Source organism: Alosa pseudoharengus, unplaced genomic scaffold (genome assembly GCF_046254945.1).
Source record: "Alosa pseudoharengus isolate Yale_2024_CS ecotype anadromous, Long Island Sound unplaced genomic scaffold, YU_APseudo_1.1 YU_APseudo_1.1_scf_1, whole genome shotgun sequence".
NCBI lineage: Eukaryota > Metazoa > Chordata > Actinopteri > Clupeiformes > Clupeidae > Alosa > Alosa pseudoharengus.
This window is the reverse complement of record NW_027468564.1, coordinates 12,808,195-12,823,615: the sequence shown is the minus strand read 5'-3', so window position 1 is coordinate 12,823,615 and position 15,421 is coordinate 12,808,195. Positions and strand designations below refer to the sequence as shown.

The 15,421-nt window shown below is 41.7% G+C and overlaps 1 protein-coding gene across 1 annotated transcript in view; it reads left to right on the top strand.

Annotated features, from left to right (window-relative positions):
* The window catches only part of LOC143136367 (uncharacterized), a 68,756-nt gene that overhangs the window by 47,299 nt on the left and 6,036 nt on the right, over positions 1-15,421 (top strand). The gene's annotated exons all lie outside the window — the stretch shown is intronic.

The window sequence follows — 15,421 nt, the reverse complement described above, 5'->3', positions numbered from 1 at the left end:
ACACTTGTAAGTAGTGCTATGAGAGAATTGGAATATTCTAGATTAAACGATCCCAACCTCCTGCCGCTCCCCAGGTCATGTCTGATGCCAAACTTTCAAAGAAGCCATCCGATCCAGCCTCTTCATTAATTACTAAACATCTGGTGTGGCACTGGTGCGATGCTTAAAGGCACAGGCATTTCAACTCATTACAAAAGTAAAGAGGAAATTCACAGGCATGAAAACTCCTCACCTTTCGGCGAAATTCGCCGTTTTGAATCCAAAATTACGTGGGGACTTACGTGGTTCGCCCAGATCCGATGAGAAAATATTGTGAGACAACTTGTCTGATCCAGCAACGATTATGTGAATGCAGCCCCTAGCCCAGTGGTCTCCAACACGGTGCCCGCGGGCACCAGGTAGCCCGCGGGACGGCTATGAGGCGCCCCCAGCGCACCTTCTAAAAATAGCCAACAGGTCGCCTGCAGATCACGCTCTAAAAACACGCTCTATTGTGAAGTTTTCAATCGATATTTAAGTCTAGACCAGAACCATTTTAAGAATGTATGTAGCCATACATCTGTAACATTAAATTGATATTGGTGATATCTTACAAATTGTAGCTGCGTTAAATTTTAGCCTTTGGCTCCAAATCCGTTTCCCATTCAGTCTTTAAACAACAACAGAAGCGGAGCGCCTACACGCTGCTCGCCCGCATAGACAGTAAAGGGGGAAAAACTAGCTCGTCTGGTGTAGCCAATGAAAGCATATCTTTGCAAAAGTTCTGTGGCCATTCCATGTTCGTCAAATACGGTTCTTGCATGATTGTTCAAGAACTGAAAAACAGTTTTTTAGCTCACAGGACTTTTCTCCTCCGTAGGCTACTAGAGGCGCCCCTGTGGGTCTGGCGCGCCAGGCTACTACTGCCGTATAATAGCGCTGAAAATGTTGTGGCATGCATGACTGAGCAGGACTGTGCATTACCTTTTTTGTCAGATCATGGAGAGATTTCAGGTGTGCAATAACTTTAAAAGGAGTTTTCATATGTTAGGGTGGTGTGGGCGATTACTATTGAAATGTTAAAACTGAATTCAGAACTTAAACTCCACTGAAATCAGAACTTAAACAACCCCTGAATTCAAAATGGTGGGTGGGTATAAATTGGGTACAAATTTTAACCCAAATTATTAATTGCACAAAACGATTGGGGTATTTTTTTGTTAAAAAAAAAAATTGATTAGATTCCCCATGCAAACTTTGAAATGAACAAACTGAACAAAAATGTTGGTAGTGTTGTATAGGCCTACACAATATTGATAATTTAAAAGTACAAATCTCATAGGCCTATTATTTAGGAGGACTACCCTCGCAAAAAAGGGGTGACGGTATGTTTGTTTCAAATGAGTAGCCCTCCATATGATTTCGGGTCTTCAGGTAGCCCTCATTCCCAAAAAGGTTGGAGACCCCTGCCCTAGCCTATTAAACAGTGGGAGCTATTTTTTTTGTCGCGGATGCAACGCGAACAGAACTGTGGCTACAGATATATGCGTCTGAAATGTCAGCTGGAATGTGAGCCCGGCGAGGAGAGATGCTCCAGGTGGGCTAGTTGAAACTTTAAACTTCTGTCAGAAAAAGACATTGAGATTGCTGTAGCAACGTAGCATAGGCTGTTAAAGTTAGCGATATTGGACAGAAATATAGACATAACGAGTTCATTTGATGAAGAATACGTGCAGTTTGTGCCATCTAGATCGACTATAAAGGTGAAGCGAATTGGCATACTTTATCAGTATAGCAAAGGCTAATGCTAATAACTAAATAGTTTAATTAAATGCTCCTAAACTGGTGCGTTTTGTCGAGATCAGAGACAAAAGCAGTGTTTGACATAATGCGGTCTTTTAAGAAACATTCAGTGGCCTGATCAGTAGGCCTAGTCTGTGTCTACAGGGTTTAACATGTAGTGAACACTGTTCACACAACTTTATTGGTTGGTTAAACACACTAGCACAATGCCACAATCTGTAAGTAGCCTAGGCTGCAGGTTAAAACATTTCAAACCAATTTTACAAATTAAAGCCTAGTCTACCCTACCCAGTTTATTTATTATCTGGTTTGGTCCAACAAAAATTCAGACTTATCTTATTCAGACTTATTCTAATAGTCTACTATGAAGTGTCCATTAGGCCTATGAAATCTTCAGAAATGTCTGATAACTTCAGGCACAAAGAAAGAAAAAAAGAAAACTCATGTAGATTACTGAGAAGGAGAGGAGGAAGCATGTTGCCAAACAGCTCAAGTGGGCGCTTTCACACTTAGGCCCAAGCCAAAAAGAAGAAATAAAGGTATTACTTTGTAAAAATGAGTCATTTTGTAGTTTGCTTTAGGCAACTTCATACTCCATGGAAGCTATGCACTATTGGCAACAATGTCACTCGCGCTTGTTTTGCTATGAAACGGCCATTTCCCTCTTTGCGCGCCCTTCTCACCTTTTTCACCCCTGACCCGTTTTCATGCCTGAAATTCAACGAGAGAAGGATAAAAAAAAATGTCAACACCTCCCTGGCGACAGTGAGTAGATGAGTTATAATTGATAACTTAATTGATATTTCATTAATATATGATTGTTGCATATGATTTGGGAGCTCTCATGTGCTATGAAAAGTAGTCTGAACCATAGACTGTAAAAAATATGTTGCTGCTTGGTCTGAATGCGCGGTGTAGTAAGGACTTGTCATCTGATTCCACTGACAGTTTCATTGCCACAGTGTACTTCCTTCTGAGATTAGTTCCTTCTCAGATTAAGTATGCTCCACTAAACCTTGTAAAGTCATCAGTCAAAGAAGACAATCCAAACAAACCCTATGCTCAGTTCAGTTAGTGGCTTATGCTGGGTGACACGGTGGTAAGTCCCTCCCCTGACAGAAGTCGGACAGGATTTCTAACCAGTAAGCAATTGCATCCATCCCAGTATGCATTGTGTTCAACCCAGCATGCATTACATTGAGTCGGATCTGCACAGATCTGCATGAATGACTTAACCCCTACTGCTTAAGTCAGCATATGGACTTGAATCACAAGCCAGCCTGCCTGCATCGACCTGGAAAAGGCCACTCAATGCAACTGGGTTACAGGTACGACACACACACACACACACATAGAATGAGTGCTTTGTGTTGTGATATACATTCTCTGTACACACACACACACACAGAATGTGTATTTTGTGTTGCGATATACATTATCTGTATACACACACTCACACACACACATAGAATGAGTGCTTTGTGTTGCGATATACATTCTCTGTACACACACACACACACAGAGAATGTATTTTGTGTTGTGATATACATTATCTGTACACACACACACACACACACACACATACAGAATGTGTATTTTGTGTTGTGATATACATTCTCTGTACACACACACACACACACACAGATAATGTGTATTTTGTGTTGTGATATACATTCTCTGTACACACACACACACACACACACACACACACACACAGAATGTGTATTTTGTGTTGTGATACATTATCTGTATGTTGCCATCTCTGCAGTATTTTTGTTTTCATACTTAGTTAAGCTACACACACACATATGCCTACATGTACACTACTAGACAGAAGTGTAGGGAGAACAATTGTATCACTTCTATTTTCTCAGTTCGGTACAGATGTATTGCTTACACAGTAGGCCTACTGCCATTAACAATGTTACAAAGCAGTTTGACCATCTTGTTCAAGGACAATAGAGTAAGGACTTGTCATTCAGATTCCACTGACAGTTTCATTGGGACTGTCTGGCACAGGGTGACGCGTTTTGAGTACCAAGAGAAGACGAAAAAAATATATCAACTTCTCATCCTGTACAATAGAGGGCGGTAAACTTGTATGCGTCACTAAACCTGGCTTCAGTCGAAGAAGAAAGGCAAAACAAACCCCAGTCAGTTTTCAGAGAGCAGTCTGAATGTTGTGAATGGCTTATGCTTAGATATTTATTACGGAAACCTGTGTTCATGTTTATATAAACCTCTATATCTCACTGAGGAGGTTGTAATATATATATTTTTAAATAGCTCAGTATTTTAAATTTCATCTAAGGCGACATGCAGCACGGCTCGGGCTCGACCTCGCGATGCCAGCGTTTGTCCTCGTCAAATCACACCGATCCCGGGAGGCTACGAAGTGTTGCCACAAAGGTGGGAGTCGTGCAGTTGTTTTGGTATATTGTTGGAAGGAAATATATTATCTAGTGGTTTTGCCTAGTGACAAAAATTAAACTCTACCGAAATCAGTGACCAGCTATAGCCAATGTATGAGGCAGCAGATACGCTACGCCAGATAATCATTTTTCCCGTACGCTTTTTTTCTGTGAGCTTTTTCGTCTCTTCTGTTTTACACCACCGGTGTCTGTCACGCTAGCAGTCAAAATATTCTGTAGTAACCAAGTAGGGTTCATTATTCTACATAACTTTGGGCCCGTTTATTAAATTGTGTCAAATGAACGCACAAATGAGCACATTAAATAATTAGTCACATGAGCGCCCATTCTCAGTTGACTATTAAATTGTGTCAAATGAACGCACAAATGAGCACATTAAAATTAGTCACATGAGCGCACATTCTTACGACACAGACACACTGTATTGTTATCCTAATGTAGCCTATTCTTTCACACAAACATACCGGGTATTTGTGGGCGTTTAAGCGCGTTTTTGGGAGGTAACCATTACGCCATGCTTTTGGAGGTGCAAATAATAGCTGCATTGCCATTGAGATAACATAGTAAGGAACCAAAAATCCAATTGTTTGCACCTCCAAATGGGCGGTGACGTACGGATGTGACGCGAGTTTGTGTGCAAAAGAATAATTCCGATGCAAAAACGTTTAATAAAGAAATAACTGTTTGTAGCCTATAATTCTACTCAAGCAAAACAACTCTGAAATGTATACAACTGAACTGGCAGATATCACAGAAAAAAATAAACATAAACATCAAGCAGCTCCAGAAACACATTTGGTGAAGCCTTGTATTATTTCTGGCCTTTTCTGTCTCACGCTACTTTCAGCACAATATCTGTGACTCCCAGTGGCTCTGTTATATATATTAGGATAGTGATGACAAAAAGAAAATTGGGCAGCCGTGGCCCACTGGTTACCACTCTGGACTTGTAACCGGAGGGTTGTTGGTTCGAACCCTGACCAGTAGGCACGGCTGAAGTGCCAATGAGCAAGGCACCTAACCCCTCACTGCTCCCCGAGCGGCAGTAGCAGGCAGCTCACTGCGACGGGATTAGTGTGTGCTTCACCTCACTGTGTGTTCACTGTGTGCTGAGTGTGTTTCACTAATTCACCGATTGGGTTAAATGCAGAGACCAAATTTCCCTCACGGGATCAAAAAAGTATATATACTTATATTTAAGAAAATCTAAGAATCATGCATTCTTCTAGCCTAGAAATCTAGACGCACCCTAGTGGCAGCCAAAGTATGGCTTGTCAGGCTAGCATTCTTCATTCATAGTCTAACTTATTATACTGATCTGTCATGGATTTGCACTGAGTTGATTCTCAATAATATGGAACAAAATACGGAAAAATATCTGTTCCGTAAATGTGTTCCGTATCAGTTCAATATGGAACACATATTTTTCCTTTCAAATACGAGACGATTCCGTATTTTACAGAACGGTTGGCAACCCTACCGCTTAGTCTTCCTCTAGACTACTAGTCTAGGTTAACACCAGACCTCTTGTCAAAGCTGAATTGCTGCAGTCAGTGAGCTCGTGAGCTCCTGCACATCTAGGCTAGTGCACTGTATATTTAAGCCATCGCATCATCAATCATTTCACTTTGATAATTCACTATTCCGGAAAAATAAAGACGTTGTGCGGAGAATAATACAAATCAGTTGAATGGGTTTCGAGAAAATACCGCAGTATATCACTTCTCTTTGTGTATACAATACCGTAGTGATCTTGCATGACTGAGGTTTGGAGCAATAGTGTTATAATTGTGTGTGTGCGTGTGTTTGTAGATGAATGAGGTTAGTCAGCATATGGACATGAGTTACAAGCAAGCCTGCATCGACCTGGAGAAGGCCACCCAATGCATCACACTAGCATTACAGGTAATTGACACACACACACACACATAATGTGTACTTTGTGTTGTGATATACATGTCAAAATAGTTCTTTGAGGACTGACAACGGTTTGTTCGATGTAGCTAATGTTACGTTGTTCACAGATTTATCATTTTCACACAGCAAAACATAGACTGATGTCTGACAGTAACAGTCGCGTAATGAAACGTTGCCGTTAAATTACCCTGCAACCAACCCATCTTCGTGTTAACGTTAGTTAACCAACCTATCTTCGTGTTAACGTTAGTTAACCAACCCATCGGTTACATCTGTCTTGAAATCTGCTTTACAGTGGAGGTTTTATATATTTGTGATATACATTCTCTGTTTTATTTTTTTTCATACTCACACACACACACACACACACACACACACACACACTTTGACACCTAGGCTGCACCTGTCTAAACTGGTCTTCCAGCAACACAGTGGTCTTTTCTGTCTGTTATTAGGGGCCACATGTATCAAGGGGGTTTACAAACTGCAATCATGCTGAGAGCTTTTCTAGGCACCAAATGTGTGTTTTCCCTGTTTGATGAGTCTCTGCCTTGATCAGCATGAAGTGGGTCGGAACCAGGAGCTCTGCATGTTGATTCGTCGTCTGGAAGAGAAGGAGGCGGAGACTGGGCGGAGCCTAACAGAGCAGGCGGAGTCAAACAAGCAGCTGCAGCTGAAGATCGACGAACTGCAGAAACATCTGGAGGAGAAGAACAACTCACTGACACAGGCCAACCAGGTGAGTGTGTGTGTGTGTGTAAAAGAGGAACACAACTCACTGACACAGGCCAACTAGGTGAGTGTGTGTTTAAAGAGACTTTATGCAATCAAGACACACACAAACCTGCTAACATAAGAGTTACATACAGAGTAACAGAGTAGAGTTGAACTGGGTTTGGTTGGAGTTACTCAGTAGAACTGGGTTTGGTTGGGTTTGGTTGGAGTTACTCAGTAGAGCTGGGTTTGGTTGGGGTTACTCAGTAGAACTGGGTTTGGTTGGACTTACTCAGTAGAACTGGGTTTGTGGAGTTACTCAGTCTGTTGAACTGGATTCGGTTTGACAAATTCAGTAGAATTGGGGTTGGTGTGACAGGTACGGGCCATTGACCTGCCCTGCGCTTTATTTATTTGCAATACTGTTGTTGTCATATGAATAGCAGTCTTTGTTGAAGGGTTGATCGTTACCAAGAGTTTATAGACCCCTTCAATGTTTGTAAACCTCCAGAGCTCATGGCACCACAGGACAAATGGTGCGGCTAATAGACCATCATTATGACCCCGATATGCGGCTAACAGACCATCATTATGACCCCGATATGCAGCTAATAGACCATCATTATGACCCCAATATGCAGCTAATAGACCATCATTGGGATGGAAAGCAGTCTGACCCCGATATGCGGCTAATAAGTATATAGTATATATAAGTATAAGTATAAGTATAACTCTTTTGATCCTGTGAGGGAAATTTGGTCTCAGCATTTAACCCAATCCGTAAATTAGTGAAACACACTCAGCACTCAGTGTACACACAGTGAGGTGAAGCACACACTAATCCCGTCGCAGTGAGCTGCCTGCTACAACAGCGGCACTCGGGGAGCAGTGAGGGGTTAGGTGCCTTGCTCAAGGGCACTTCAGCTGTGCCTACTGGTCGGGGCTCGAACCGGCAACCCTCCGGTTACAAGTCCAGAGTGCTAACCAGTAGGCCACGGCTGCCCCAATAGACCATCATTGGGATGGAAAGCAGTCTGACCCCGATATGAGTGAAGGGGTCAGTTAGACCTCCGTGTGAGAGAGAGAATGGAAGAGTGGGAGAGAGGGAGGGAGGAGTCATATTTTAGTGTAAATAGAGTGTGTGTGTGTGTGTGTGTGTGTGTGTGTGTGTGTGTGTGTGTGTGTGTGTGTGTGTGTGTGTGTGTGTGTTTCTATTTCGATACAGACTGTGGCTTCCTTGAAGAATGAGCTAAGGGACCTGCATCAACATCAAGCCCAACAAAGTGATAGGTATACAGACATGCACGCACGCACGCACACACACACACACACACACACACAACACACATACACACACACACACAACACATATACACACACACACACTACACATACACATACACACACTACACATACACATACACATACACATACACATACACATACACATACACATACACACACACACACAAACATGCACACACGCACGCACATAAACACACACACGCACATAAACACACACACGCACATAAACGCACACACGCACATAAATGCACACACGCACATAAACACACACACGCACATAAACGCACACACAAACACACGCCGTTTTCATTATGGAGCACTCTATTTCGGTCTCTCTCTGTTTCATCCAGCATGTTTAGTTCCGGTAGAGCGCCAAACAATGGCAACACACACACACACACACACACACACACACACACACACACACACACACTTTTCAGCACGTTTAGTTCCGGTGGTGTGCCTTCTTGTATCTATCTATAGATAGATAGATACACACACACACACACACACACACACACACACGTTTAGTTTCGGTGGTGTGCCTTCTGTTATATTCTGCTCCTTTCGTGTTCACTCCGACTCTACAAACATCTTGGCCAACAACGGCATCTTGTTGTTTATGGCTGAAAAGCCTTCCAGGAAGTGCGTGGCATATTAAAGGAGTATTCCGGTGTGATATTGACCTAAAGTGTGTTGAAACATGATACCGAGTGTGAACGTATGTCTCATAGCCCATCTCGGCTTGTCCCCTGCAACAGCTTTTTCAATTGTGGTGCTTCGGCATCGGGCTAGCCATGCAAATAAATCACTGTTTTACACCATTTACGAGGCTCCATGTATCTCCACACTTCATTGGTAGACTACCGAAGGCCCTGACATTTAAAACGAGACATTGAGAACTTTTAAAAAGCACTGGTAGTTTACTTACAAGACGATTTATACAGACAGTATCTTCACGAAGTTTAGCGTTTGCAGCCATCTTGAATTTAGTCACGATAAGTAGAGCGACGAGTAAGAATGAACAGGTATGATAAGGGATCAGATTTCAAAAATAATTCTGTGGAAATGCATGGATTCCAGTTTCTTCCAGTAGCAGCAACTGGAATCCATGCATTTCCACGGAATTATTTTTGGAATCTGATCCCTTATCATACCTGTTCATTCTTACTCGTCACTCGATTTATCGTGACTAAATTCAAGATGGCTGCAAACGCTAAACTTCGTGAAGATACTGTCTGTATAAATCGTCTTGTAAGTAAACTACCAGTGCTTTTTAAAAGTTCTCAATGTCTCGTTTTAAATGTCAGGGCCTTCGGTAGTCTACCAATGAAGTGTGGAGATACATCGAGCCGCGTAAATGGTGTAAAACAGTGATTTATTTGCATGGCTAGCCCGATGCCGAAGCACCACAATTGAAAAAGCTGTTGGTAGCATCGGCTAACTAGCGCCAGATTTTGGAGTGCAGGGGACAAGCCGAGATGGGCTATGAGACATACGTTCACACTCGGTATCATGTTTCAACACACTTTAGGTCAATATCACACCGGAATTCTCCTTTAAGTTTTTTTTTTATTTAACAAATTATCAATCCCCCCAACAGGACGGTTCAGGAAGAGAATGAATGGCCACAGGGTGGAGAGAGCCAGATCAAGGTGAGATGTACACACATACACACACACACACTAAACATTCGAGGTGTGAATCTTCCCTGATCTCTCGATTCAATTACGATTATCATGTCAGCGATTCGATTCAAATCGATACCTCTATGCATCATGATGCATCACAATGCGTCAAATACACTTTGCCATATAAGAGATTTGACTTGACAGAATGCATTAAGATGCTGTATATTTTTAATATGATAGTTTTCAATATTACTTATGTTTTCATCCAAAAATACAAGCAGTAAGATATAAACAATCTTTTTTATTTAACAAAATCTGGTAGACAGATAATCAATTATGGCTGGCCACGCAGCATCGTCCATGTTTTAATACATCTACAGTGTGTCTACACCAGAGGTGGGCAAACTCATTGGGTTTTGAAAAATTGGCTGGCGGGCCTCATTGCACTGTGCACTGTCGCTTTAATTCACGTTTAGTTCTCCATAGACCTCTGAAGTTCACCTACAAAAAAGCTGCCATCTTTGAGATCCGGTATCTGCCGATTTTTCCAATGGGAAAATAACATGGGTATTTTGAATTATCGCACCTGTTAAACTCTCGCAGGGATGAAAAACTCTGAAATGCAGACGTTTTCCTGAACACACTTTTGTCCTCTGCCTTCGAGTGGATACTGTGATCTCTGGTACGTGAAAGCGGCACACTTAGATTTTTGCTACCCCAGAGCTAACTTGCAATGCAACTTGCCATATGTAGTTAGCTTCAATTAACAACCGGATCTCCTTATATGGGCAAAGATGGCCGTTTTGGTTCTTTTTTGTAGGCGAACTTCAGAGGTCTATGATTCTGCCCGCTCTGTTATGGCTAGTGCTGTACCTATAGTTTTTAAATGGTCAGGAGTGGGAACTACTGTTGTCTTCATGATTTCCTTTTAAAAGTTTCTTGTAAGAAGGAAATCATGAAGACAACAGTAGTTCCCACTACTGACCATTTAATTATCAACAATGACACCTGCCACTCTCTCTCACTCTCATGCACACTCAGACACTTTGGAGTAAAGCTAACCGACGTCGTCTCTATCACAGGAAAAAAATAGCGAGCCGGATTAAAGTGCTTTGACGGGCCGGAGTTTGTAACTGGAGTTTGTAACAGAAACCTTGACACACACACAAACATACAAACACACTTACACACACAAGCATACATACAAACACACACACACACACACACACACACACACACACATAAATACTCACTGTGTTGTGTAGATTACGATTCGAAGACTATTTTAAAATGCACAGGCTGTAGTTTGTACCTGTAGTCCATGACAACGCAGCGTTGGGATATGTCTCCCCGTCATTGGTCACACACACATACACTCAAACATACAAACACACATACTCATATACACTGTTACACACAAAAACATGCAAACACACACACACACACACACACACACATACTGCATTCAAAGTTACACACACAAACATGCAAACATGCACACTCATGTACACAGTTACTTACACACACACACACACACACATACATACACACACACATACATACAAACATTTACATGTTCAAACACATTCATCTCAAACACAACATCTCTCATGTGTTTTGCAGCAAATCAGGAGTCCCAGCTCTCCTGTCCAATCAGATCAGCTGACAGCAGCTGAGGAGCCAATGGTCTGGTCAGAACAGCTGGAGTCGCCTGATGGTCAGATTCCGCCAGTCTCGTCTGACGATCAGATTCTGCTGATCTCGTCTGATGGTCAGACCCATTTGCAAGCTCCAGTCTCTGGGATTAAAGAAGAAAAGGCTGTTCATGGATATGAGGAGTGCAGTCAGTATGGTAAGGAGTTGTGGAGAGGAACACACACACACACACACACACACACACACACACACACACACACACACACACACACATACACACAGACACACACACAGACATTTGGAGGGGGACATTACAGGTGTGCAGGGTTCTCAAGTCTCACGCAATGGGCGTGAGACACACTAAAATTCAACAAGTTCACACGCCACACCTTGCATTTCTCACGCAGAAATATGACTACGGATGTCAAGGTATCTGCATAATTATTAGAGGAGGCGCAGGGATACGAGAGGATTTCTCGCAGGGTTCAGAACTAGCGCACCACTCACCAGCCAAATCAAAAAATACATAGCCACCGACATCCAATCAAAAAATAGTCGTTGCTATTCGTTGTATCCGGGTAAAATTCCAAAATAGCACATCCCCTCCCTACAACCACGTTATGCTTGTGTGGGGTTACACGTTTAAGATTTCAGAACTGCACAAACATTCTTTTTATTCAGAAATTCAACTGTCGGTCATTTGGTAAACCAGCCTACTTATGGCACTTTACAGAGTGTGTAAATCAAGCCTTTTCATGAACATTTGGCCTAGCCTACTTTATGGCAAAAGTATTTCTTATCTATCAATTAAACTAAACTGTCAGTCATTAAGAAAACCTAATGATTGTGTCGTTATAGCTTAAACCCAGACAACCCAGACATAACCCAGACATCAGCAACGTTCATTGTACACGACCAATCACTCTCGTGGCTGCCTGCACTTTCCCTGTCGTCACGGCTGCAACTTCGCACTCGTTTGTGCTTTTTAGCGCCCTGTTCATCAGGTCCCGGGACACCCGTCTGAGCCTCCATGGACCATGTCAACAATGAATGAAAATTATCTTATTATCAACAAGTGTTATCAATTTGAGCGAGTATGCTACACATACATTTTTTTCTAAAGATACAGGACTGCTGCAGACCATTACCTGCCAACCACCATAATGTAATAGCAACCTGAGATAATGAACTTGCTGTCCTTATAAAAATTATTTAAAAAAGGTCTCGGAATGCACATGCTTAGTCCAATGATTCAGTGACAATATAGGTTACTCAAGTGAATAAAGCAATTAGCCTAATAAATAAAATATTGGTCTCACTCAGTACATATAGGCCTACATCTCGTAAATTGGTGAGCCATAGAATATCCCAGCGTCACGATTATTATATTTCAAGATTCCAATCTATCCCACCTAAATATGAAAAGTTATTTCTACTGACATGCTTCCTGGTGACATAAAAACACAAATGGTTTCCCTTGACATAAGAGACATAGGCTATGCATTATACTTTCCCAGATGGGTACAAATCCCTGACTGCCCTGAAAAATAAACAAAAACAAGATTTAGGATGTATGGATTACAATGACAAATTCAAGGTCTCAAAGGGTTAATGCTTCTTTCCAATTTTGTTTTTTTAATTAGTGAGTGAGTGCACCCCCCCCCATCTCACTCCAAGCTGAGCTCAAAACTTGAGAACCCTGCAGGTGTGGTATTGTTCATTATAAAGAGCTTCAGAGAAAACATAGTTAGTTTGAAGTGTTTACAATTTATATTGAAACTAACATTTCTGAATGCTCTTCCTACTTTTATGTAGCCAACACTTTTACTGTTTACAAGGTTCAGACTTCACAAGTCTTTATATATATTACAGTATGTTTCCAACGTTCAGACTTCACAAGTCTTCATATATATTACAGTCTCATGTCCTGCCTTGCTGAAATTAAGTCCTGGATGGCACACAACTTTCTGCAGCTTAATGAAAGCAAGTGTGAGATTGTCCTTTTTGGTCCCCCAAGCTCAGTCAGTACCATCTCCAGCAGCCTAGGCACCCTCTCCACCCTCTCCACCCTCACTAGGCCCCATGCTAGGAATCTGGGTGTCATTTTTGACTCAGAGCTCCGGTTTGACAGGCAGATAAATGCAGTGGTGAAAGCCAGCTTTTTTCAACTCAGAAATATTGCAAAGATTAAGACCCTTCTCAACCCCCCAGATCTTGAAAGGGTAATTCATGCTCTCATCACATCACGACTAGACTACTGCAACTCCCTCTATAGCGGCATCACTGAATCATCCCTGTCCCGCCTGCAGCTAGTCCTAAACGCAGCCGCTAGACTGTTAACAGGCACAAGGAAACGAGACCACATCACCCCTGTCCTAGCCTCCCTCCACTGGCTTCCGGTTCGTTACAGAATTGATTTTAAAGTCCTTCTTTTTACTTTCAAAGCCATTAATGGAAAAGCCCCCCCCTACATCTCAGACCTCCTCTCCCCCTACTCTAATGTTAGGTCCCTTAGATCGGCCACGCAGGGGTTACTGACAGAGCTGAAGGCCAATCTCAAGCACAGGGGCTACCGTGCCTTTGCTGTCGCAGCCCCCAAACTGTGGAACAGCATCCCTACCTCCATCAGATTCGCCCCTTCAGTTGACTCTTTTAAATCCCAGCTCAAAACATACCTTTTCTCTCTAGCGTTTCCCGATTCATCTTGACCGGAGCCCTGCTTGTACTGTCGTCTCTTTCGTGTATTTGTATGGTCTGCTTTATGATGTTTTTTTGTATGGCCTGCCTCTGTCTTATTTGTTATATGTTATATGTTTGCTTCCCACTGGTCTCTGTAAAGCACTTTGGTTGATGCAAATCATGTTTAAATGTGCTATATAAATAAATCTGATTGATTGATTGATTGATTGACAGTACGTTTACAAGGTTCAGAATCAGACTTCACAAGTCTTTATACTGTATATATTACAGTATGTTTACAAGGTTCAGACTTCACAAGTCTTGCCAAGATAAATTAATAGTGTCTTTTTTATATAGTGTGAAGACCTCCTGAAAATAGTTTTTTGTCAAGTTATGTTTACATTGAGTTTTAATCAAAACTATTTTCATTACATTCACTATATTCTCATATTACATTTACATATTATTATTGTTGAGGTTTTCCAGAATATAACCATATGTGTCACTTTTGCATAGATGTTTTTAGTTAGATGAAATACTTAAAAATGTCAAGGTGTAGCAGACTGTCTCAAAGTGTCTGACTCTGAAAGGCCCGGGACCTCAAAGGGTTAAGGATCCATGGGCACCCTGTTGATCTTGTGTTTGTGTGTTTAACAAATGTATTGATTCTGAGGGTTTCTGCTACATGAATTGGTGTGAAACTGTGTATATAAATCTCCTCTATTCCTGCTTCAGAGAGAGCTGACCCCAGAGTGGAGCATACAGTCCCTTCAACTGCAGACATTCAATTTGAACAGATCCAGGTACTGTATTGGATGTTTGTGTTTATAATATCATAAATTCAACCCAATTGATCTGACATGCTACTGCTAATTTAATTGCTAGCCCTTTTGATCGGACATGCTAATGCTAATATTAATGCTAACTGAACATGCTAATGCTAACCCATTTAATTTGACAAGCTAATGCTAATATAACTGCTAACCTATTTGATCTGACAAGCTAACGCCAATAGACTTGTGAAGTCATTTCATAAAACCATAATGGTCACACATCACTTCATCAGACAAACTAATAAAGGTCTCGTCTCAGACTTCGCTGGTCTCATCTGACGGTCAGAGGCAGCTGGAGGCTCCAGTCTCCGAAGGTGAAGATGAATATGGTGATGATTATGACTATGGAGATAGTCATTCAGGTAGGCAGTGCTGATTAAAAAGCAACACTCACACACAAACACACACACAGACACTGCAAAACTGGTTATCTGATAAAATCTAACCAAGGGTTATTGATCTTATATCAAGT